Below are 24,827 nucleotides of genomic sequence, written 5' to 3' on the forward strand. Positions count from 1 at the left end.
TGCTGGTGCTGAGAGCACAACTCTGCCCTCTTTCTCTCTCTCTCCTTACCCCCTTTAGGGGCTCTGCTTTCTTATAACTGCCTCACTCACTCCCCATCTATTTCCTTGTCTCACCATCTCAGGCTCTCCCAACAGTTCGGAACAAAACCCACGCAAAGTCCTGAAATTTAATTGGAATCCAAAAATTCAAAGTGTCAATAACTCTTCATGGTGGAAATTGAAGCAGCTACATGATGTGGGAACTACAGGGAGAGGGGTCACAGAACCAGAGCGTGGAGCTAGGAGGCTTTTCTCTGAGATCCTAGGTCCCTGCCTTTCTCGTCCCTCGGAGGACTGGAGCTGATTAAATTGGCTTCTGACGGCAAATACACTATCCCTCACCTTGGCTTTAAGTGGCTTCTTCATTTCCCATGTATCTCTCTAGAAGTGCACATAAATATTTTTTATTTGTATGTTTGTGTGGAGTAAAATGAAACTGGCTGGAGATAAAATGTATGTGAATTGCAATGATTATACAGTCAATCTCTCTCTTTGCCAGGAAGTCTTGACGGAGGTAGATGAATATCTCAGCCCAAAAGCTTGTAAAGAAGATCAGAAATCTACAGCTCAAGCATTTATTCCTTCAGTCACTCCAGAAACATTTTTTGAGAGCCTAATATGTTCCAGATGTTTTACCGGGGCTTCTGGGGGGAACAAGACAAGCATGACCCCCGGGAGGAAGGCAGGCGCTGGGCAGGTTAGCACTCAAGCACTCACTGGGGGTGTGATTGGTGAAGGCCATACGACCTTGTGAGAACCTATCACAGGGAACCTGTCCTAAGCCGGTACAGCGGAAGTGCCTTCCTTAGGCAAGCAGCAATTGAGATGAGGTCTATGCCTGGGAGATGACTACATAAATGCTCATGTGGGCACTGGCCAGAGTCAGGAGGGCCCAGCCTCCATGGCCAGCTCCAGCACCAACCAGTTATGTGCCTCTCTGCAGACCTTCTTCCCTACTGTGTTCCCTTCAGTTGCGAAATCCTTCTCCCCACCCCTTCCTCCACCCCTTCCCCAGTTCGGGTTCTGCGGATCTCGGCCTGAATTAAAAATCTAACCACCCCTACCCAGTGTCCCCAGCACTGGGTCCCCTGTGCTCTCTTCCCAGTCCTCTCCCTGAAGCACAGTCCTGGGCACTGGGGGCACCCAAAGGAACACATTCATTTAAGAAAGATCCTACAGACAGGCTCGACCTGGTGCCATGAGGAGCGGGGGGCAGGAAGAGCCTGCAGCAGGTGGGGTGGGGTGGGAGAGTGCCAGGGGAGGAGCCCCAGTGCAGGTGGGGCCTGGCAGCACAATGGGGCGGGGTGGGGGGGTAGACACAGTCGCCAGGCTCTGGGCCCCTCTGTTCTCATTAGGAAGCGTCATTTTCTTCCTCAAGGCCCATCAGGACCCACAAGTGAGTTTAATTCAAGGGAACAGAGAGGGACATATTCAAAAGGGCTCAGACATTCCCCTAGGAATGATTCCTGCAAGAGATCTGCCCTGAATCTGTGGTATGCTGGGGGCAAAGGAGAGAGAGAAACAAGAGAAGGGCAGTGTTTCTCAAAGGAGCTCTGACCCCAGGCCTCAGAAACAGAACCTGCCTTGAAGCCTTGGATGCTCTCCTAAAAAGAATCTGTAAATAATTTAGCTCCCCAAGTTGGTAGATTCTAAACAGCCAACACAGCCTGCTGCTGAGAGGAGGGTGGCGAAGGTTCCAGGGAAAAGAAGGCTCTGGACTGTGAGTCCCCTGAGGGCAGGGAGCAGGGCTGCTGGGCGCTACCAGGCCTCCAGCCCCTGCAAGGTCCCCAGACCATGGCAGCTACACAGGAGCTATTCGAGTGCATCAACCCAAAGGGAACAAACAAATGAGTAAATGACTCATCTTTAGGGAAAACACAGGCACACAACACATGACCATAAACATGGTCCAGGTTTACCACCCCTGCCCGCTTGCCAGCCTGTCGCTCACAGGTAAAGGAAATCGCTTCCCAGATCCTGGGTTGCTGCAAACATATGCTAGGGAGCATCTTGTATTAGTCACTTATAAATAACAGATAAAATTCAAAGAATAAGAAAAGCGGGGATGGCTGTGATTTTTGATAGCTATGTGACCATGACTGAATGACTTGAAACTTTCAGCTTATTGCCACATCTATTAAGGACCTAACAGAGGCTGTCTCCTCCTTGTAGAGTGCTAAGGTGAGTCTCAGATCAAGTGAGGTCTGGAGGAGGTATGCTCTCCTCACAGATGAAAGGCAGTGTTGTCATACTCTTGATATATGGAAAACAGTAATTAGCCAATTCCTGGCAGCTTAACCATGGTTCAAAATAGGCCCTTGTTCTAATATTACCTCCCTTCCTTTGGGTCAGAGTACTCTAGATTTTATTTTAGAGGATTATGTTTCTTGTCCTGTGAGCTTTAGTTTCTTCGTCTATAAAATGGGGACAGTTATAGCATTAGTTTTCATGAGAAAGGAAAAACTCATTCTGCTCCAGAGTGATCGAAGTAGGACAAAGTCAGCCAAGTCCCCTCTGACCTGTGAAGTTCAAATTAATTAATCCATGCCTTGAGTAAATGTTTATTGATGTCTTTGTGTTGGACAATGTGTGCCTAGCCTTTCATATATTTTTCTCACTTAATCCTCAGCACATATTACGTGTTGGGTCTTGCTGCTTCCTTTGCAATTGATGAAACAGAGCTCATGGAATTCAAGCAAGCTGCCCAAGATCACATAGCAAGCATGTTTTGAGGCTGAGATTTGAACTTGGATCTGTCCAACTCCATAGCCTACATTTTCTTTGCTGTAGCATTTGGCCTCCTTGCTCCTTGGGAAAAACAGTCAAAAGCATATTTTATCTAAGATACTAGGGAGTGATCATCGCTTCTGTTCCTTTATTCAAGAGTCTGCAGCAGCAATGAGGGGTTCTGCGAGCATGAAGGATATGGGTGGATGGACTTCTGTATTGGTCTTATCTGTCTAGCCTAACTTCCCCTTCCATCTCCTGCTCCTCCCCTTTCTCCTGATGATGACGATCATCGTCAGGATTTTCCCATGTATCACAACTCCTTTCACTGAGAAGTTCACCTCATTGGCTCATTCCAGGTATTTCTTCTGGGGTTGTCAGTTACCGAACCAGCTCCTCTGGCCACAGGAGCATATGTCTAACCCAAGCCTAGCCCATCAGAATGCTCTTCCCCTGATCACAAAGGCGTGATCCAAGGGGTGGGCACAGGAACCAAACCAGCCAATCAGTTTCTTCCTTAAGTCTTATATACACTACAGCAAATAGACCACTGACTCGACAACAAATATTGTCAATCCAGGTTGTGATTCTTAAAAATGAAAAATTCTTGGTCTACAACACATCTCACACTGTAATAATGAGTTTAAGGTTCTATTTTGCTATATTAAGATGTATAAATTGTGATAAGTGCCATCTGCCAACAAGCTGTTGTTTCATGGTTCAAGACTTTGAGGTCTAAGTTTTGGACCATCATGTATGAAAAGGATTAGGCTACTACATCACCTTCGACACCTTCTGAGAGACTGGAGCTTTCACCACGTATGTATACAGCGGAACCATTTAATTGACGGTTTCAAAAGATTTGAGACTTTTAAGAGTCAGTGGTCAGGGCAGGTGGGGAGCTTCCCTGGTGGCTCAGTGGTAAAGAAACCTCCTGCCAACGCAGAAGACACTGGTTTGATCCCCGATCAGGGAAGATCCCACCTGTTCCACATGCTGTGGAACAACTAAGCCCGTGTATCACAACTACGGAGCGTGTGCTCTAGAGCTCGGGAGCCACAGCTGTGGAAGCCTCAGCACCCTAGAGGCTGTGTTCTGCAACAAGAGAAACCACCACAATGAGACGCCTACCTACAGCAACCAGAGAGTAGCTCCCACTTGCTGCAACTAGGAGAAAGCCCGCACAGCAGTGAAGACCCAGCACAGTCAAAAATAAATAAATACTTTTAAAAAAAAAGAGAGTCCAAGGAACTCTTCAAAAAAAAAGAGTCAAGGGGGATGTTACTAACCATGATGCCATGACCACAGACAAAAACCAAGACAGCCACCCTAGTTAGGGGAAACAACGGAAAATCATTCAGTCACGCAGAGCTAATGTCGAATGTGTGATGCCTTGCTCAAAACATCTTTCCTTTTTATCAGTCTTTTCTGACCTCGATTGTTCATGTGATTCCTTGACAGAAATTGTTCAGAGGAAAGTGCAGATAAACATATATTCTGAGTGAAGGTTTTACATGATTGCTAATTTAGCTAGAATGGCTTTTAAACATTGTCTTTGGAGAATCTGAGTTGGCTATGGAACAACAGCACAGCGGGAGGCTAATGGAGATTCAGCCACCTGCGGCTAATTGTAATTTCTTTGGGTTTCCTTTTCTAAATCATCTTCTTTTTTGTCTTTGAATCCCTGTTTCCATTTATGTCAGGTTTGGCCCAGTCACAGCCCCATCCCAGCCTCCTCTGAAGCCAGAAGGGTCCCAGTGGACAGTAGAGCAGCAGGATCTGGACAGAGCTGAATGACAAACTCTGTCACCTGTTCAGATGGAGAAAGAGCCCTTTGATACAGACCTGAGCAGAAGGAGCTCTGATGTGGCCAGGATGTAGGATATTCACGTCCAATGTTAGGAAGTGTCACTTTCTAACATTCTCCCCATGGATTTCTCACAAGAAAACTTTTCAACCTGCAGGTCATTCAATCCCCAAGCTCCCTTCCACCAACAGCCAGAATTCTATTTTCTTGCCCCAATCATCCTTATTTTTTGATAAGTAGGGGGGAAAAGTCAATAGAGGAGAGGAAATCTAAATAAAATCAGTTCAGTAACACATGGTCTCCTCTTAAAGATGAATTCAGTGATTCACCAGGTCCCAGGCATGTTCCTGAACTGGGGACAGAAGCATTGACCCACTGGAACCATGTCAACTCTTGCTGGTAGGAATTTGCATCCTTCTAAGTTCTTAGGTATAGGGAGGCTGCTGCTGCTGCTAAGTCGTTTCAGTCGTGTCCAGCCTTGTATGACTCTATAGATGGCAGCCCACCAGGCTCCCCTGTCCCTGGGATTCTCCAGGCAAGAACACTGGAGTGGGTGGCCATTTCCTTCTCCAATGCATCAAAGTGAAAAGTGAAAGTGAAGTCCCTCAGTCGTGTCTGACTCATAGCAACCCCATGGCCTGAAGCCTACCAGGCTTCTCCGTCCATGGGATTTTCCAGGCAAGGGTACTGGAGTGGGTTACCATTGCCTTCTCCAAGAGGGAGGAAAGGTCCATATAAACAAGGCTATCTGAAAGCTGAGACTTGAGATTCTTCTTGACTCAGTGGATCTTCCAAAAGTTTTCTATAAGTTTATCTAAGTCAGTTACTTAGATGAACCTTAGAAGTGGGTTCTTGGAGTTGGGCCATACAGGGTAAATAAGTAAGGAGTCCAAGTGGTAGGCTTAAAAATTTTAAGGAGTAAAAAGCCAGCCAGGAAAATGGATAAGTAGGTGTACAAGAACAAATTTATAACAAGTCTCTGTCATTTCCGAGGAGAATAAACAATGTTTGAGATGTCTGGAACACTGGGCGATGACAGAAGCTCAGGCAGAAGCCAAAGTATCACAGTTTAGTAACCTTTCATCTATGCTGCCTCAAGCCCTGGGCTCCAGGTGACGCTCCTGGGTCTCCTCAGGTTAGGAGGAGACTGAGCGATGGGACAAAAGGGCTCTGGACAGGGATCTGATGCCCCCATTCATTCCGTGAACATCTGAACTCCGGGGAAGATTTCATCCGAGTAAGAGTCAACTGCTGAAAGACTTGTGATCAAAGATTCGAGTTCAACACCTGAAAGATCCAAACCAGGGAGTGAACGGACTTGCTCAGGTCCAACACAACAGCAGCAATACAACAACAGCAAAATCAGATCCCATGGCTCTAGCCCAGCACATTTTACATTACGGTCCGAGGTGGACATCTCCCCGGAACGAATGCGAACATGAAAAACAGGACCTTAATTTTCCCATTGTTGGCCAAGAGAACTCTCGTCCAAACATCACTCACACACACACACACACACACACACTCTCACACTCACACACACACTCACACACACACACACTCACACACACACACACTCACACACACACTCACACACACACTCTCACACACACACTCACATACACACACACTCACACACACACACACACTCACACTCTCTCTCACACACACACCTTTCACCTGGGAACCTTAAGAAACCAGTCACACCAACTTCAGGGCTTAGTGGTACCAAACACATGTGTCTTACAGGCAGTGTGGGCAAAGAACCATTTTGACCTGTTTAATCAACATAAAAGGGAGAAAATATAAAATGGAAATGGATATTCACAACAATCCATGACTTTCTTGGCTCCCTAAAGATAGATACATCCATAACAGAATCTTCAGTTTTGCCGCATGTGGTGAAGAAAGAAAGAAATATCAACAGGTGAAGATTAAAAAATTCCTGAATTTCTTTGAAATCAGGAGGTCAAAAATTACAGCCCATGGACCAAACCAAGCCCACTTCCTGTTTGTACAAAGTTTTACTGAAACAGCTATGCCCATTCCCTTCCTCTGGCTGCCTTCAAGTTATAAGAACAGAGCTGAGCCATTGTGAAAAAGAACAGATAGCCCCCAAAACCTAAAATATTTGCTACCTGGCCCTTCACAGAAAGGTTTGATGATCCTTTCTTTAAATAATGCAGAAATCCAAGAGCCCAGGAGAGAGAAGGAAAATCAGAGGATCACAGCCTGAGAGGGGACAAGAAAGAAAAGAAAGCTGATAGAGAGAGAGGGAAGGAAGTAGGGGGGAATTCAGCAGCTGCCCTGAAGAGGAACTGGAAACTGAGACGTTAAAACAGATTTTTAGAGTTTCACTGTGGAATGCGCAGGAATGTATTCCCTTGGCCCCTCTGAGAAGAAAGCTTTGGTTAAAAAAGACCCGGCATTATTTTTCAAAACTTTCAGAATGTATTTGTTATTTTTTACTGATGTCAAGTTCTGTGATATTTGCCTGTAGTCAGAAGGTGCTGATGGAATACAGGAACAATCTGAGGAAGGTCAGTTACACTTGGGTTAAGGGGGAAAAAGTTTATTACAAAGGACTACTAATAAATGCACAGAAATTGACTGAGACCACAGCCCCCTCTGTCTCCCCAGTGCCACTCCACCCAGGCTGTGAGATGACTGTTGATGAGAGGGATCCACAGCGGGCTCAATGCAGCGCTGATACTAACACAGAAGCACTGGGCATGTTTTCAGATGCTCCCTGTTCTTTGCCTCATTGAGCCCGGAAGAGAACCCAAGCAGGATGCACTGTTATTACCCCATTTCACAGATAAGAAATGGAGGCTCAGGGAAGGCAAGTGGCCACCGATAGTGCCAAAGTAGAGACATAAACCTGACTCCAACGACACACTCCTGGTTGGTCTCCTTCCCCACTCTGAGAGGGTTCCAGGCCACAAGTTTACCCAGAGATGCCAGCCAGATGTCCGCCCATTGTCCAAGTCTATCAGCCCTCACAGCCCAGCTCCCAGGATGTCCTGCAGGCATAGGAGAGGTGGCCACCCCTGATCCTCACCCTCTAAGCCCCATGTCCCTCCTCCACTCCTGTTTCCCTCCTTTTCTGGGGACCCCTTTTGTTTCCTGGACCACACCATGCTGTCCTGCCAATGTTCTTTTATTTCCCACTCCCTTTCCACAGCATTATCTTTATGTATTCACCCTGAAGGAGGGTATGGCAATCCACTCCAGTATTCTTGCCTGGAAATTCCCATGGACAGAGAAGCCTGGCAGGCTACAGTCCATGGGGTCATGAAGAGTCAGCCATGACTGAAGCAACTTAGCACATTCACTCGCCAGAACTGAAGACTGTTTACAAAGACACATATAGCACAATCACAAAATACTAGGGGTCAGCGAGAAATGTCTGCTTCGAGAGAAAATACAGAAGAACTGACCCTGATAGAACAATGCATTCCATAAAATCTTGCGATGTCACAAGAGGTCAGTCAACAGACACTTGGAGTTTCCTAGCAGCCAGCCCAAAGAGGAAATCTATGTCCACACAACTGAAGCTATGTGATTTTTTTTTCCCGTGAGAGGCAGGAGTATTTCCCTTCCTAAAATAAGAAGAACCTGATGCTGCCTAAAACAGACCCTGCTGCTGGGAAAGATTGAAGACAGGAGGAAAAGGGGATGACAGAGGATGAGATGGTTGGATGGCATCACTGACTCGATGGACGTGAGTTTGAACAAGCTCCAGAGTTGGTGATGGACAGAGAAGCCTGCAGCGCTGCAGTCCATAGGTCACAAAGAGTCGGACACAACTGAGCGACTAACCTGAACTGAACTGAACACAAGAAAGTTCCTTCTCCCCAGGGTCCTTCTTCAGAGGACGCCAGGGTATGAAATGAACATGATCATCAGTAAGGTTTTAGAGCCAGTCCTCTGAAAATTCTCACCAGGCCCTTCCTTCTTTACTTAACACATTCAGCAATATTTATTCAACAGTTAACAGATATCTGTTGAGTGCCTCCTATGAGCCAGGCACTGTCTGAAGGATCAGGAGCTCATTGAGGAACAAGAGAGGCATTGGCCCTGCTCCCATGAGGGCTGGTGGTGGTACCATTAAATGCTATCAAACCAAAGATCCAGTAAAAGCATTCAAACTGGTGGGTAGGGACAGAGGGGAAGAGTATAAATGTCACATTTCAGATGTGTAGCCTTCAGAGATCTAAAGACCCTGGGTGTGAGATACTAGAGACAGGTCACTGGGCTAGGCGTGGCTTTTAGCCTCAGATTTTAGAATTCCAGCACACACAAATAGATGTCTGCATACATAGCCAATGATACAGACAGACAACATGATGCATATTAGAAACCTGCTCCTCTCCCTACTGCCTTGCACAAGCCTGCTTGCCCCCGCAGGGTTCCAAGTGCTGACTTAGCAATGGGTGGAGGGACCAGATCCTTTAAGCAATTCCCCACCAGAAGGTAGCAGATTCTTGAACCTTGATTGTGTTGTAATAAGAACATTGTTTTTAAAAGGAGTAAAACCGTTCCTCAATCATCTGGAACAGATGTTAGGGACCAGCAACTATTTAGTGGAGATTTTTCTCCTCCAATTTGAGATTTCACAAGGAAAAAACCATACATCTCAGAAATTTTAAGGTTAAAAAAAAAAGTAGGGGACCCGTCCTCAGTCATCTCTCTTTAGATCTAAGACTCTGGCTCTCTTCAATTCTCAGGGAGATCGAATGCAATTCATTCTGGCAGGCGAGAGCCAGAAATTCCACAAGTGTCTGCACTGCCAAGGATGGACATTTTATTAAGTGAACAATACCCTGAAGATTTCAGGCATCTCAGTTTGCAATCTGTCGATTCGGAACTTGGAAAAGGGTGGAGGTGGGGGCCTGAAAGCTGAGATCCTATATCTGAAAAGAGATAAAAGTTCAAAGTGATCCCATGAGGAAAGACTTAATTTTAGAGTCAGCCAGAGAATGTAAGAAAGAAGGAAAAGGGGGATTTTAAAAAATACCTCACAAAAAAACACAGACCCCTAATGTGCTTCCACAGGAAGTGATGCAGGACTGACTATCTTTCCGTGGTGGAGCCACACTGTGTCTGTTGCTGAAACTCCAATACTTTGGCCACCTCATGCGAAGAGTTGACTCATTGGAAAAGACTCTGATGCTGGGAGGGATTAGGGGCAGGAGGAGAAGGGGACGACTGAGGATGAGATGGCTGGATGGCACCACCGACTCGATGGACATGAGTCTGAGTGAACTCCGGGAGTTGGTGATGGACAGGGAGGCCTGGCGTGCTGCGATTCATGGGGTCGCAAAGTCAGACACGACTGAGTGACTGAACTGAACTTAACTGAACAGCTAGAGTGTTTGTAAAAGGGATGCTACAAACACAAACCACAATTTCTGTCCAAATGCTTGCAGTACATTAGAACTCTGGGCTCTGGAAACAATCAGGATGTCAAATTTCACCTCTCACCACACCCAAATGAAATATCAAAACAAACAAACAAGGGAGAATAGGGAGAGCTCACACTGGGGAATTCTGCTTCCAATTAGCTCAGAGTCCAGTGTGAGCACCATTGCTGCAGACGAGCAGAGTCAGGCCACCACAAAAGTCACCATTCCCCTGAGATGCAAAAAGAAGAAAGCCAGGGAGAAAGAAAACAATTAATAACAAGAGTATCGGCTTTGTGCCAGACACTGCGTTTGTTACCCATCACTAATAACAAATTATCCTGAAATCTAGCAGCTTAATCACATTTATTTTCTCCGGTTCCGCTGGGTACCTCTGGCTCAGGGTCCCCTATAGGCTACAATCCAGTATCTGCCATCACTGGAAGGCTCCATGGGGGAAGGAGCTTTTTCCAAGTTCACTACTGTGGCTGCTGGCAGGCCTCCCGTGCTCACCGGCTGTCTGCTGGAGACGTCGGTTTCTTGCCACATGGGCCTCATCTCAGGACAGCTCATAACATGGCAGCTGGCCTCCGTCAGAGCCAGCGAGGGAGAGAGCTTAACAAGGTGCCCGAGATGGAAGGCACAGCCTTTTTGTGACCTCACTTTGGAAATGACATCCCATCATTTCTGTTATATTCTTTTCATTAGAAGCAAATCACTAAGTCTGGCCCATGTTCAAGGCGAGAGGATCATAGATGAGCACCACCAGCAGAACTTAGGGATTCCTAGGGACCATCTTAGAGGCTGCCAATCACTCAGGGCCAGGCTTTCCAGATTCCTCTACTGAAAACAAACAAAACACCAAAGAAAGTATCTGAGGCAGAATCGGGATTCAAATGAAAGAACCTATACGCTCCCTGCAACATTACACAAAGGGAAGCCGAAAGCTACAAAGGGGATTTTCTTCCACTCACTCCCTTAATGGTTTCCTTCCATCACAAAGGAAATCACTTTTTTTTAAAAGGACTGACATAATATCCAGTGTGGCACAATACTTTCCCACAGATATGTTTTTTTTTATTTGCTGTAGAGGTTCTTTGAAGATGTTTTACATGAGGGCTTTTCCCTGGTGGCTTAGACAATAGTCTGCCTGCAATGCAGGAAACCTGGGTTCGATCCCTGGGTTGGGAAGATCCCCTGGAGGAGGAAATACAACCCACTCTTGTATTCTTGCCTGGGAAATCCCATGGATAGAGGAGCCTGGAGGGCTGCAGTCGATGGTGTTGCAAAGAATCAGATACAACTCAGTGATTAAACGACAACAACAGAGCTTTGAGTCAGACAGCCATCACCAACCAGTTGAAAGGTGTTGGGTAATAACTCCCCCAATCTCAGCCTCCCTTTGTTCACCTGCAAGAGCAGGATCATGGTCATGCCTACAGCACAATGTGGGGTTAAAAACTCCAGAGTGACCTGGGTGTGTGCTAGATAATGCTACTTTTAAAAATGCTAGTCTTTATGTTCAAACTAAAGGATTAGTAAGTATCAAGATAGATATTTGCCTTCTAGAAAGAGAAAGAGCAAGGGCCTCAGATGCCAGGTAAGACTAATGCTGTGAAACACAAAAGTCATAGAAAGAATATTAAATCCACACATAAAAAGAATGAGTGGAATGTTTTCTTTCTAGCCATGAAGGGATAACTGATACCAGATTTCGCTTCCATTGCAAATAACTAGAAAACTGGACAGGACACTAAATAACTGATTTCAGATGTGGGTAACAGGCAGAGCAGGATGCTAGGCTTGAGGGAAGGGAAACACATGAGGTGAGGCTCAGACTTCTGCCTGGGTGATGCCTCAGGGCACAGGGACAGGGGCACAGGACCAGGAGAGGAAATCGAAGGGGAACATGATACATCAATGGGGTGAAAGTTGAAGGTGACTGAGATGGCTGGAAGTTTTAGGGCAGGTACTGAACAGAAATTATCAAAGGAGAGAAACTCCAAAATTTTGCGTAGGAGTCCTCTTGAATCTTTGGCCAAATACTAAGTACTGAACGCACAGAGCAAAACTCCAGAACGCCAACTCAACACTAATGAGAGGAAAGAACTTCTGAAAAACTCTAAGTGGAAATCCCCAGGGTCACACAGGGCCAGGAGTTCAACCAGTGAGGGCAGAGAGACTTTGTTAAACACCAAGGGCATTCAGTAGAGAGACTAAAAGGGCCACACCTTACAAACAGGTTTAATCTAACCCTATATCCACCCAAAGCTTTTTTAAAGTCTTGGGTAAGTTAAGAGCTCCTCAAGTCAATTCACTTTCTGCTGGGAAAAAAAAAAAAAACAACAACAACAACACACAGCACTGTCAAACAGACATCAAAATCTAGACATCCAAGAACTTAGCATCCATAAAGTAGAGCATACAATAAAAGCAATCTGTGTTTAAAATGGGCTTCCCTGGTGGCTCACACAGTAAAGAATCTCCCTGCAATGCAGAAGACCCAAGTTCAGTTCCTGGGATGGGAAGGTACCCTGGAGACGAAAATGGCTACCCACTCCAGTATTCTTCCCTGGAGAATTCCATGGACAGAGAAGCCTGGCAAGCTGCAGTCCATGGGATCGAAAAGAATCAAACACGACTGAGTGACTCACACTCACACACACACACACACACACACACACATTCAAAATGGATAACCAAACAAAAGACCTACTGTATAGCACATGGAACTCTGTTCAATGTTATGTGGCCGCCTGGATAGGAGGGGAGTTTGGGGGAGAATGGATACATGTGTATGTACAGCTGAGTGTCTTCACTGTTCCTCTGAAACGATTACAAAATTGTTTGTTAATCAGTCATAGTCCAATACAAAACGAAAATTCAAAAAGACAATCTAGACATGCAAAGCAGGAGAAAGTGAGATGCACAAAAGAAGAACCAGTCCGTAGAAACAAACTCAGAAAAGACAGACAGGACAGAATGAGCAGAAAATAAAATCTTTAAGTAGCTCTTAAATTTAAGGACTTAAAACCAAAATATAAAGAGAACAAAAGAAAGTCTCAGTCAGATAACGAATGTCATAAACAAGAGAACACCACACACCTATCGGGATGGCAGAAAGTACACCACTGACAACAAATGCTGATAGGGAAGGAGAGCAGCGGAACTCTCAGTTGCTGTGGCTGGGAATGCAAACTCATACAGCCACTTCGGAAAACAGCGGAAAACGCATGTCTAAACCAAAACCTGCGTATGAATGACTGAGTGCTGCGCTGTGCTCACTCAGTCGTGTCCAACTCTTTGCAACTCCATGAACTGTAGCCTGCCAGGCTCCTCTGTCCATGGGGATCCTCCAGGCAAGAGTGGGTTGCCATGTCCTCCTCCAGAGGATCTTCCCAACTCAAGGATGGACCCCAGGTCTCCCACATTGCAGGCTGATTCTTTACCATCTGAGCCACCAGGGAAGCCCAAGAACACTACAGTGGGTAGCCTGTCCCTTCTCCAGGAGATCTTCCCGACCCAGGAATCAAACCAGGGTTTCCTGCACTGCAGGCGGATTCCTTACCAGCTGAGCTACTAGGGAAGTAGATATGAATGTCTATAGCAGCCTTATCCTTAATTGCCAACACTTGGAAGCAACCAAGATGTCCTTCAACAGATGGATGAATAAACAAGCTGTGGTACCTCCATACAATGGAATATCATTTAGCAACAAGAATAAAACAGCCAGAGCCATCAAGTCACAAAAAGGCATGCTGCTGCTGCCGAGTTGTTTCAGTCGTGTCCGACACTTAGCAACCCTATAGATTGTAGCCCACCAGGCTCCTCTGCCCATTGGATTCTCCAGGCAAGAACACTGGAGTGGGTTGCCATGCCCTCCTCCAGGGGATCTTCCCAACCCAGGGATCAAACCCAGGTCTCTTATGTCTCCTACATCAGCAGGTGGGTTCTTCGCCACTAGCGCCACCTGGGAAGCCCACAAAAAGGCATGGAGGAATGCTAAATGCACATTTCTAAGTGAAAGAACTAGTCTGAAAAGGTTATATACTGTATGATTCCAACTATATTACATTCTGGAAGAGCTAGAACTATGGAGACAGCAAAAAGATCAGCGGTTTCCAGGGCTTTGGAGAAAGGGATGAAAACGTGGGGCACAGGGGATTTTAGGGTGGTAAAACTTCTGTACGATACAATCCTGGTAGATACAGGCCATTATACATCCATCAAAACCTGTAGGAATGTACAACACAAAGACTGAGCCCTAATGTAGACTGGGACTTGGCTAATAATAATGCATCAGTACTGACTCCTCAATTCTAACAACCTTTCCACACTAATGCAAGGTGTTAACAGGAAAGATTATGTATGGGGAGGGGGGAGTATATGACAAATCACCATACTTTCTGCATAATTTTTCTGTAAACCTAAACTGCTCTAAAAAATAAAGTCTATTAATTAAAAAGAAAACAAATGCTAATTCTAAAACTGAAAAGCACAGTATCTGAAATGTGTTAAACCTACTGAATGGAGGGATGGAAATCACACCCCTGCAGAAGCAGAGATTGGTAAACTTGTAGAGGAAGCCATACAGAGTACCTGAAATGAAGCACTAGAGTTGAAGAGGCTAAATAAAATGAACAGAATCTCAACCATGAGACCATATCAAGTAGCCTAATACACTTGAAGTTATAGTCCCAAAGGAGAGGAGAAAGATTGGGTTAGAGAAAACATTTGAAGAAACAGCAGCTGGAAATTTTCTAAATTTGATGACAAATATTAACTCAGAGACTGAAGAAAGTAACTCCCAATCAAAGTGAGATAAACCAAAGATTAAAATCTTGAAAGCAGCCAGAATGTAGAAACATAATATATAGGAGAAAAAAAGAATAGTTTCTACCAACTTTTCACCAGAAATAATGCAACTCAGAAAATAATGTCTTTAGGGGATGAAACAAAAACATTGTCTATCTATAATTCTATATCCAGAGCAAATGCCTTTAAAAATTATGGCAAGATAAATTATAAGATCTCTTCTTGCTGTTCTTTGGAACTCTGCATTCAGATGCTTATATCTTTCCTTTTCTCCTTTGCTTTTCGCTTCTCTTCTTTTCACAGCTCTGCAGATGGTGACTGCAGCCATGAAATTAAAAGACGCTTACTCCTTGGAAGAAAAGTTATGACCAACCTAGACAGCACATTCAAAAGCAGAGACATTACTTTGCCAGCTAAGGTCCATCTAGTCAAGGCTATGGTTTTTCCAGTAGTCATGTATGGATGTGAGAGTTGGACTGTGAAGAAAGCTGAGGGCCGAAGAATTGATGCTTTTGAACTGTGGTGTTGGAGAAGACTCTTGAGAGTCCCTTGGACTGCAAGGAGATCCAACCAGTCCATTCTGAAGGAGATCAGCCCTGGGAGTTCTTTGGAAGGAATGATGCTAAAGCTGAAACTCCAGTACTTTGGCCACCTCATGCGAAGAGTTGACTCATTGGAAAAGACTTTGATGCTGGGAGGGATTGGGGACAGGAGGAGGGATTGGGGGCAGGAGGAGAAGGGGACGACAGAGGATGAGACGGCTGGCTGGCATCACTGACTCAATGGATGTGAGTCTGAGTGAACTCCGGGAGTTGGTGATGGTCAGAGAGGCCTGGCATGCTGCAATTCATGGGGTCGCAAAGAGTCGGACACGACTGAGCGACTGAACTGAACTAAAATTATAAGATAGGAAAAAACTGAAAAAAATCCATAGCTAGAAAATCTATACTACGAGAAACGTTGAAGGAAGTTGTTCAGGAAGAAGGGAAATAATACCAGATGAAAATTTATATTTATACAAAGAAATGAAGAGTACAACAAATAGAAAATACGTAACTATTAAATATTTTCCTCTCATTTCTTGATTTTTTAAAAAATCATTTAAATCAAAATAGTAACAATGTATTTGGGGTTTATAATGTGTAGAAGTAAAATGAAGTGAAAATACAATAGCACAAAAGAATGAGAAAATAGCTTTATACTGCTGTATGGTTCTTATATTAAATGTGAAGTAGTAAACTATTAAAAGCTACACTGTTATAAGTTAAGGGTATATATTGTATACGCAGCGCAATCACTAAAAATACAGAACATAGACTTATAGCTACCAACCCAATCAAGGCGATATAAATCACTGGAATATGTTCAATTAATTCAAAAGGAAACAAGAAAAGAAAAAATATATATATAAACTCAACCACATAATTTAATTGAATGTAAAAGAACTAAACACTCCAATTAAAAGATAATATTCATTAGATTGGATTTTTTAAAAATATCGGGCACTAACTATATCACATACGAAAGTGCACAAATAGGTTAGAAATCAAAAGATGAAAAGACCCATGAAACACTGACTACAAGAAAGTTGGAATAACTATATTAATATTAAACAATGTAGACTTCCTTCAAGATAAGTATTACCAGATATCTGACTCTTTGTGACCCCAGGGACTATACAGTCCATGGAATTCTCCAGGCCAGAATACTGGAGTGGGTAACCTTTGCCTTCTCTAGGGGATCTTCCCAACCCAGGGATCAAACCCAGGTCTCCCGCATTGCAGGCAGATTCTTTACCAGTTGAGCCACTAGGGAAGCCCAAGAATACTGGAGTGGGTAGCCCTTCCCTTCTCCAGTGGATCTCCCCAACCCAGGAATCGAACTGGGATCCCCTGCATTGCAGGGGGATTCTTTACCAACTCAGCTACCAGGGAAGCCCCATTACCAGATATAAAGAGAAACATTTAATAAGGGCAGAAATGTCAATTCATCAAGAAGCTATAACAATCATATTTCTATATAACTGAAGCAAAATTTGGCAGAATGGGAAAAATCATAAATTTACAATTAGAGCTGCAGATGTCAATACAATTGACCCTTGAACAACACAAGGGTGAATCCAAGGATAATCTATAGTTGGCCCTCCATATACTAGGTTCTTCTGCATCTGTGGATCCACTGAATCATGTAACTGTAGTATTTACTATTGAAAAATATCCCTGTACAAGTGATAGTTCAAACCTGTCAGCTGTACTTATCACAGTTACGAATCGATAAAATATATTAGCCCAGTGTGCTGCTAGAACAGAAGACCACAAACTGAGTGACTTAAAAACAACAGAAGTTTCTTATAGTTCTAGAGGCTGGAAAATCCAAGATGAAGGAACCAACAGATTTGATGTCTGGTAAGGACTCACTTCCTGGTTTACAATCATCTGTCTTTTTGCTGTGTCTGCAAATGGTGGAAGGGGCAAGGAAGTCTCTGAGGTCTCCTTTATAAGGGCATGAATCCCATTCATGAGGGCTCCATCCTCATGACCTGACTACCTACCAAAGGCCCCACCTCCTAACGCCATTACATTGAGAGAATTTCAACATATGAATTGGTGGGGGGCGGGGGCATGGAGGGAGCAGGGCTCACATTCTACAGCAACAAGTAAACAAAAAAAAAGTCAAGAATATACAAAATGTCAATACAATCAACTCAACCTAATTGATAGTCTATTCAAGTACTCACAGAATATTCACCAAGATAGACCATAAAGCTTGTCAGCCATAAAACAAGTCTCAAACTTAAAAGGATCCATATCCTACAGAGTTTGTTTTCTCACAAAATAAAATTTAGAAATTAATGGTAAGATTCCAGAGACATCCATAAATATTGGAAATTAAACATTACACTTCTAAATAACCCATAAATTAAAGAAGAAATTATAAAAGGAATTAGAAGATATTTAAATGAGAAAAATAAAAACACAGCATACCAAAATGTTGGGATGTGGCTAATACAATGCTTAAGAGTAAACCTGTAGCTCTGAAGATTTAGATTAGAAAAGAAAAATAAATATTACCTAAGCATCAACCTGAAATTATTTCAAAATGAGGAAATTATACTCAAAGTATGCAGAAAGGAAAAAGATAATAATAAAGAATGGAACATGATATAAGAGGAAATAATCAAAATATGAGGAAAAATGGAAATTTTTAAAAAATTGATAAAACCCCAGCTAGGCTGATGAAGTAGACAAACACAAATACTCAACATCGGGAATTAAGGAGAACATGTCTCTACAGATCCTACATATGTTAAAATAATAAGAAAATATTATTAACTTCATTCTCATAATCTGAAAACTCACGCTAAATGGACAAATTCCTTAGAACACATTACCAAAGCTGACTCAAGGAGTAGAAAATCTAAATATCCATTTACTTATTAAAGAAAGTGAACTTTTATTTATCTTCCCACAAATAAAACTCCAGGTCTAGGCGATTTTCCTGGCAGTTTTATCAGACATTTAAGGAAGAAATAACTTCAGTTCTAAACAAACACATTCACAAACCTTGAGGAGAACATAATTTCAGCCTCATTATATGAGGCTAGCACAAATATGATGTCACAACCAGAAAAAAAATCACAAGAAAAGAAAACAGCAGGTTAATATACCTCATGAAATTTTCATGAAAAATCCTTAACACAATATTATTCAAATCAAATCCCACTAAATACTACAAAATACAACACAACATGACCACATGAGATTTATCACAGGAATGTAAGGTTGGTTAACAGTCAAATGCCAACTGCTAAATTTGCATGTTAAAGGAATAAGGTGGGTGGTGATTCTAATAATCTCAGCATGTGCTGAAAAATCTTTTGACAATTTAGAGAAGAAAACTTTCAAGCTAGAAACAGAGGAAATATCCTTAACCCTAATATTATCTATTGGAAAATATGTATTAGACTATATACTTGGTAACTAACATTGGATTTAATGCTTTCTCACTGAGGTCAGTAAAAAGGCTGAAATGTCCACTGTCACCACGTCTAGTACAGTTTTGAACAGAGGCTCTAGTCAGTGTAATAAGAAAAAGGAATAAAAGGGGTATAAAAGCAATTTAAAGTAAAGCTGCCTTTATTTGCAGACTACATAATAGTGCACACAGAAAATACTAAGGAATCAAAAACAAAAAAATTATAGAACTAAGTGAATTTATGAGTATACATCTATAAAACCTAAAATTGTAAGATGTCTAGGAGAAAAATAAAAACCTGTTTTTGTGAACTTGGGCTAGATACACTTTCATATAGCTAAGACACAGAATTCAGCAACCATTAAAAACTGATGCAAGAAGGAGAGAGCGGGATGAACCGAGAGAGTAGCACTGAAATATGTACATTACCATATGTGAAGCAGATAGCTCGTGGGGAGCTGCTATGTAGCCCAGGGAGCTCAGCCCGGCGCTCTATGATATCAAGAGGGGTGGGATGGGGTCCAAGAGGGAAGGTACATGTGTATACTTATGGCTGATTCACATTGTTGTATGGCTAAACCAACACAATATTGCAAAGCAATTATCCTCCAATTAAAAATAAATTTTAAAAAATTACTTTAAAAATTGAAAAGTTGGACTTTATTAAAATGCAATTTAAAACACTTGCTCATCAAAAGACATTTATAATGATTAAACAAGTCAAAAAATGAGGAAAAAACTCAAAAATCTGACAAAGGATATATAAGGATATATATTTTATACCTCTATCTCTATACTTATCTTCTACAATAAAAAACAACTCACCTAATAAATAATGCAGGGTCTTCCCTGGTAGCTCAGTTGGTAAAGAATCCTCCTCCAATGCAGGAGACCCCAGCTCAATTCCTGGGTCGGGAAGATCCACTGGAGAAGGGATAGGCTACCCACTCTAGTATTCTTGGGCTTCCCTTGTGGCTCAGCTGGTAAAGAATCTGCCTGCAATGAGGGTAACCTGGGTTTGATCCCTGGGTTGGGAAGATCCCCTGGAGAAGGCAAAGGCTACCCACTCCAGTATTCTGGCCTGGAGAATTCCATGGACTGTATAGTCCAAGGGGTTGCAAAGAGTCAGACATGACTGAGCGACTTTCACTTCACTTCAAAGTTTGAACAGACACTTCACAAAAAGACATATGCGTATAAAAATTTATTCAACATCTTTAGTCACCAGAGAATAGCAAATTAAAGCTGTAATATTATGACATACCTATAAATTGGCTAAAATGAACCCCAAACTTTTGTGAAGATGTGGGATGCTCAGAAGGCCTCTATGTTACTCATGGGATTGCAAAATATTACAACCATTCTGGAAAGGGTTCTGGTAGTCTCTTACAGTGTCAAACATACATTTAGTCTATAACCAGCAATTTCACTGAAGGTATTTACGTAAGAAAAATGAAAGCACCTCTCCACAAAAAAGGTCTTCTACAAAACTTAGCTGTAGCAGCTTTATTCACAACAGCCAAAAACTGGCAGCAGCCCAGCTGTTCATCAAGAGGTGAAAGAATGAAGAAAGTGTGGCGTATTCATTCAATGAACTAATACTCAGCAACGATGATGAACAAATCGCTGATAGACAAAGCGAAAGTATTACACGAAGAGAGAAGTCTTCACACAAGCATATATATTGCCTGATTTCCTTCAGAGCAAGTTCTAGAAAAGGTAAAACTAATCTTTGGTAAGAGAAATCAGGATAGTAGTTATTTCTGAGAAAGCAGAATGACTAGGAAAGGGCACAGTGGAGCTTTCTGGGGTTGTTGAAATATCTTGATAAGAGTGTGGCTTACATATTTGTAAGATCTGTACATGTCACTGTATTTAAATCTTAATTTTATGAAATCTTTAACTTTTATTTGTAGAAACTGGTGACTTTAAAATCATCTTGAGAACCTAGAAGAGCTAAACAATCTTGAAGATAAGGACTTATACTGACAGATTTCAAGGTTTACCATAAAGCCATGGTAATCAAGACATTGTGATATTGGTAATGAAAGACATGTAAATTAGCAGAACAGAGTCCAGAAAGATCCATGCTTATATAACCAATTGATTAGGGGGTAAAGGAATCTAAGCAATTCAATGAGGGAAAAGACAGGGTTTTTTTTCCTAACAAATAGTACTGCAACAAGTAGCTATCTATAAGGAGTAAAACAACTTCAACTCTTGCCTCATGCCATACACAAAAGTTAATTCAAGATGGATCATTATATATCTCATCTCTGTATCTTCTACAATAAAAAATAACCCAACCAATAAATAATGCACTAAAACTTAGAATAATAAAACTGCCAAAAGAAACCACAGGAGAATACCTTTGCAACTTTAAAGTAGACACGGATTTCTCAGATAGAAATGAAAAAGCATTCATCATAAAGGGGAAACTTTTTTTAATTTGTGAAAAGGCATCATTAAGAATAACTGGACTTCCCTAGTGGCACAGTGGATAAGAATCTGCCTGCCAAGGCAGGGGGACATGGGTCAAATCACTTGGCCTGGAAAGATTCCACATGCCTCAGAGCAACTAAGCCCGAGTACCACAACTACTTCGTCCACATGCTCCAACTACTGAAGCTTAGGGGCCTGGAGGCCCTGTTCCACAACAAGAGAAGCCACTGCAATGAGAAGCCCCTGCACAGAACAGAGTAGCCCCTGCTCACCCCAACTAGAGCAAGTCCAGGCACAGCAACAAAGACCTAGCGCAACCATAAATAAATAAATGAGTAGAGTATGTTAGGCACAGATCAGGTGAAAACATAAACATGTTCACAAAACACATATCTAACAAGCCTCTGGATCTAAAAAAACAAAAAACTTCTCAAACCTCGATCATAAAAAGACAACCCAATTTTTGAAATGAGTAAAAAGATTTGAACAGGCAATTCACAAATGAATATATGTGAGGGTGGCTCAATAGCATGAGCCATCAAGAATATGCAAATTAAAACAAAGATGACATACAATTATGCACACACTATGATGGCTGGCATTCAAAAGACTGGCAGCATCAGACTCTGATGAGGAGGTGGAGCATAACAATGCCAGGAAGATAAAATGGCCACTTCGGCAATCTATCTAGCAATTTAATATACAGTTAAGCTTTCACCACCCTTAGGACCTAGCAACTCCACTTTTCTGTAGTCTACCTCAGAGTTCCTGTGGTTCAGTTCCAGACCACCGTAATAGAGCCAGTAGCTCAGCAGAGCGAGTCATGCAAACATTTTGGTTTCCCCAGTGCAAGAAAGGCGGTTCACTCATCTGTCTCTTGCTTCAGCAGTATTTGGTCGGAACAGACCCAGGGACGCCCTCTCCACCAGCCTCTGACCACCCTCCAACCTTTTTTCAACCTGCGCCTTTGGAAACAACCACTCAGCTATCCTCAGCCTCCGGGACCAGGCCACACCGGGATTTTTGAGCTTAGCTCCTTATTACCTATCAACCAATGGACAATATTGGTTAAGCTCCCAGATTTAGTAGAGCTATTCCACCCCAGTGGAGGCTGTTGTCAATCACCTGGTCAACAGGCACCTGCGGGCCTCCTGCACCTACCTCTCTTTGGGCTTCTCCAGAGCAACGATGTGGCTCCGGTGGGTGTCAGCCAAATTTTTCCGCAAATTGTCTGAGAAGAAACTCCAGAGATCCCAGCGTCTCTCGAAAATGCAAAACCACTGTGGTGGCCACGCCCTCTTCTGGCATGCCCAGACCATCCCAAGATGAGTGGGGTAAAATTCAGGACGCCAAGGAAGCCCTCACGGTCCTGGAGAACCACCTGAACCAGGCCTTCCAGATCTGCATGCCCTACGTTCTGCCGCGGCAGGCCCCCAGCTCTGTGACTTCCTGGAGAGCCGCTTCCTGGAGGAGCAGGTGAAACTCATCAGGAAGGTGTGTGACCACGTGACTGACCTCCACAGCTTGCCTGGTCCCCACGCTGGGCTGCATCAATATCTCTTCCAAATGCTCATCCTTTCAGCACAACTAGAAGCCTCCCAAGACCCAACAGCCTTTGAGCCCCTCTGGATCCTCCTGGTGTCAAGACTTCTGCCTGAAGGTTCTCTCTGCAGCCACTAGACAGCTTTTTAACCATTCTGGAGCCCTTGCTCACGCAGTGGACCAAATGGAAACAATAAACATTTTTGCAGTGGCCCACAAAAAAAAAAAAAAGTTAGGTTTACAGGATACTGTAGTCTATTACGTATGGTGGCTCGGACAGTAAAGAATCTGCCTGCAATACAGGAGACCTGGGTTCAATCCCTGGGTTGGGAAATCGATCCTCTGGAGAAGGAAATGGCAACACACTCCAGTGTTCTTGCCTGGAAAGTTCCATGTACGAGGGAGCCTGCTGGCCTACAGTCCACGGGGTCACAAAGAGTCGGGTACAACTGAGTGACTAAGCTCATAGCACCATTTATGTCTAAAAAAATAATGTACCTACCTTAATTTTAAAATACTTTATTGCTAAAAAGTGCTTCAGAATGTCCATCTTCTTTTTGCAACAGTAACATCAAAGATCACTGATCACAGCACAACGTAGCAAATGTAATAATTATGAAAAAGTTGAAAATATTGCAAGAATTTCAAAAAGGTGACTACAGAGACATAAAGTGAGCAGATGCTTTGGGAAAATGGTGCCAAATAGACTTGCTTGATAAAGGGTTGTCACAAACCTATTTGTAAAAAAAAAAAAAAAAAACCCAGTGTCTGCAAAGCACAATTGAGCTAAGTGCAAATAAAATGAGGTCTGCCTGTATTTACTCAAGAGAAACGAAAATGTACACAATAAGAGTTGAACAAGAATATCCACATCAGCTTTGTTCATAATAGCCCAAAACTAGAAACGACCCAAATGTCCTTCAACAAGTGAGGGGATAAACAATGGAGTTAGAATCATACTACAGAAGTTAACCCAGCAATAAAGAGGAATGAATTACTGATCCATGCAACAACGCAAATGAGCCTCAAAGACATGATGCTGAAAAAAGCCAGATACAAAAGAATACATCCTGCACAATGAGATTTATATGGAGTTCCAGAACAGGCAAAATTAATCTCTGTTGAAAGAAATCAGAGCAATGTTTTCCTGAGAGCCAGGGAAAAGATGGACTGGAAAGAGGAGTTAGAATGTTTTGTTTTGTTTTGTTTTGTTTTGTTTAGGAGAGGGAAATGTTCTGTGTCTTGACAGAGATGTGGGTTACATGGCAACATTCATTTGCAAAAACTCATTACACTGTGCTATGAAGATCTGTGCATTTCACTGACTATTAATTATATGTCAATTAAACAATAAGGAGCTAACAGTCTTTTAAAAAAGAAGATATGGGGGAAAGCATATATTAAAACAAGAGCCTGAGAAAATATCAGGGCACAGGAAAGAATCTGCCTACAATACAGAAGACCCAGGTTCAGTCCCTGGGTAGAGAAGATTTCCTGGAGAAGGGCATGGCAACCCACTCTAGTATTCTTCCCTGGAAAATCCCATGGACAGAGGAGCCTGGTGGGCTACAGTCCATAGGGTGGTAAAAAGCTGGACACGACTGAAGCGACTTAGCACACATGCACATAGAACACATATTCAAAAAACAAATTTCCAAAATGTTAGTGTGACTGCTGGGAGAAAGCCATTTTTCTCAGTAGTGTGGGGGTTGTCTCATCTTTTCCCCATCCCCCCTCCATAAACCTAGAGGATCACAAAAAGAGTGATTGCTGAGGTGGCTCAAATCCAAGATGAGACAAACCATTTTGCATGGCAACCTCTGGTAACTTACATGGAGAAGCCCACATTCCCAGGGGAGACACTGACTGGTCCCTAAGATGCTCCGTCATCAGTGAGATTTGAATCTCCACCCCTCACTGCTCTCTTACTCAAAGTGAAGCCAGATGACTGAATGGCACTGCTGATTAGAAGTGATCGGGTCCTAGGGTAACAAGCAAGAGCATTAGTGCGCATAAGGAGAAATTTTCTCCTAGAAACTAGAAGAAGTTGATTCCAAGAGTTTACCTTCAACAGC

General features: G+C 43.0%; 1 long non-coding RNA gene across 1 annotated transcript in view; it reads right to left on the reverse strand.

Moving 5' to 3' along the window:
* LOC121816492 (uncharacterized) overlaps positions 1–22,534 on the reverse strand; it is a 251,071-nt gene extending 228,537 nt beyond the window's left edge. The window contains exon 1 of the long non-coding RNA XR_006056116.2: positions 22,372–22,534. This is a non-coding gene — a long non-coding RNA (uncharacterized LOC121816492). The remainder of the gene's footprint in view (positions 1–22,371) is intronic.
* Between the last annotated feature and the right edge of the window lie 2,293 nt (positions 22,535–24,827).

This window comes from Ovis aries, chromosome 14 (genome assembly GCF_016772045.2).
Source record: "Ovis aries strain OAR_USU_Benz2616 breed Rambouillet chromosome 14, ARS-UI_Ramb_v3.0, whole genome shotgun sequence".
NCBI lineage: Eukaryota > Metazoa > Chordata > Mammalia > Artiodactyla > Bovidae > Ovis > Ovis aries.